This window comes from Callionymus lyra, chromosome 6, assembly GCF_982586985.1.
Source record: "Callionymus lyra chromosome 6, fCalLyr1.hap1.1, whole genome shotgun sequence".
NCBI classification, from domain to species: Eukaryota; Metazoa; Chordata; class Actinopteri; order Syngnathiformes; family Callionymidae; genus Callionymus; species Callionymus lyra.
Genome location: NC_141823.1, coordinates 35,914,832 through 35,917,033, shown reverse-complemented (window position 1 = coordinate 35,917,033; position 2,202 = coordinate 35,914,832). Strand labels below are relative to the sequence as shown.

The 2,202-nt window shown below is 36.2% G+C and overlaps 1 long non-coding RNA gene across 1 annotated transcript; it reads left to right on the top strand.

The window, feature by feature from the left end:
* Positions 1 to 312: 312 nt before the first annotated feature.
* On the top strand, positions 313 to 1,571 carry LOC148078946 (uncharacterized). The gene is made up of 5 exons (XR_015711406.1): positions 313 to 368; positions 470 to 505; positions 780 to 883; positions 1,229 to 1,331; positions 1,486 to 1,571. It is a non-coding gene; the product is annotated as an uncharacterized LOC148078946 (long non-coding RNA).
* Positions 1,572 to 2,202: the final 631 nt, after the last annotated feature.

The following is a 2,202-nucleotide window of genomic DNA, read 5'->3' as shown; positions in this document are numbered from 1 at the left end:
TTGTTTATTAAAGTCTCTTCATTTTAATGTGTGCGCATTCGTTTTATGTTTGCGCGTGCGCATTCATTTTATGTGTGCGCGTGCGCATTCGTTTTATGTTTGCGCGTGCGCATTCGTTTTATGTGTGCGCGTGCGCATTCGTTTTATGTTTGCGCGTGTAGATATATTATACATTATTTTAGCGTCAGTAAACCATGATCCATCTGCGCATGTGCGACAAGATGAAACATTAACTCTGTCTCTCCTCCTTTAAATGTTGTGAACTTTGATTCTAGAACTGACTCCACAAGACTTTCAGGAAGACGCTGCAGGGTCAGAACCAACACAACCGATAAGATTGTAACCTTTTGAATTTTCTCAGGGAAATGGTGAGCAAGTAAAAGTGTGTAGATGTTGTGTAGTGTTGTGTTTCTAATGTAAGACAAGGACCAGGATGTTAAAGATTTAAACGTTTTTTTCCTGTATTCAGCGTCACAAAGGACCAGGAGCAAAGTAGAGTCACCAGGTAAAATGTTTTTGTTTTTATAGAAAGTAAATGTATTTCCAAATAAATTAGCAGATCAACATTTTCAACTTTATATTTGTTAGAGTTTAAATATTAACAATGTGTGCATGGATGAGATAGAAACAGAATCCAACTGACATTGATATTGAAGATTATTATCTTTTTTTTCACTGACAACCTACAGTGTTTATAGCAGTCAAAGGTCCAAATGAAGTATAAAGGTAAAAAACAAACATGATTTCAGTTGAATCCTTTTGAATTTTTTTCACTCCAGATGTTCCTTGTTGACAGATGTTTTTAAACCAGAGTTCATGAATTAATTCTGGATAAAGTCCTGAAAACATGACGAGTGGATTTATGTCGATTCTTCCTTTACTGGTGAGTTTTGTTTTTATATGATACAATTTTCACTGTGAGATTATTTGTAGTAAAACATTTAGTGTGATCTTCAACCAGAATAGTTACTGTGTGTGTGATTCTATAACATGTTCTTAATATGAAGGTATTTTGTTGAAGGTAAAACCAGGAATCAGTCCTTTATCTTGTTAAAACTGTGAAGTATAATGTAAAGTATGTCAATAGGATAATACGATTTAAAGAAAGAAAAATATACCATTTATTTTGATTTAAATATCAGTCGCTCTTTTGTCAGTGTTAAATATTTGCATGAACAACTGAGCATTATTTCTTTGATCAGTGATTTATGTTGTTTTGTTTATACAGTTGTTTTCTACTATAACGGAGGTAAACACACTCACCTGTCACTCAACTGAATATGTGTTGAGGACAGATGAAGGAGAAGAATGTTGTCCAAAGTGTTTTCCAGGTAAGATCCAGTCTTAGTCCTCGAAGTGTTGATTTATGACTTATATTGATTTTAAGTAAGAAGTGGTCGAGACTTCATTATCAGTTCTCAGACAATAGTGGGATCAAGTCTCAAACTTTCACTTAAACTACTGATTTATTTATTTGTCTAACAGGTAACAAAGTAAGAGTTGATTGTATAGAATTTCAAGGTACGTCCTGCACTGACTGTGATGATGGAACTTACATGAACAAATATAACGGAGAGAAACATCGTTTCAAGTGTCTCGTCTCTACTGAAGGTAAAGTTTGTTCATCACTAGAATGATGAGTTGGTCAGTATGTAGATTTGATGTAGAATTTGTTATTGACTAACAGGACTGAGAGAGATCAGATCATGTACCTTCACAGCAAACACCAAGTGTGAACCTCTGGAGGGTTTTTTCTGTGTGGACGGCTCAGTGGACACATGTGTGGCAGCACAGCAACACTCCACATGTGAACCAGGACGGTTCATCATCAGAGCAGGTGAGTTTCACATCCAACATGTGAAATGCAAGAGTGCAGAAACTATAAGACACACACAATGTTCTTCACAGGAACGTCCTCCACAGACACTGAGTGTGGAACCTGCAGTGAAGAACATTTTCAAATGGAACGTTCACGTCATGTCAGGATCACAAACAGTGAGTGAAGCTTCACAAATGTTTGCTCCAGATGTTTTCTTCTAAATTGTCTCCACTTGTCTTTGTAGATGTTCAACATATCTACGAGAAGGAACCATTTCTTCTGACTCTGTATGTCGAGAAGGTTTGACACCAGGAGAAGTGGCTGGAATTATTGTTGCTGTGATTATGATCGTTCTACTGATCACATGTTCTGTAGTTTTGTTT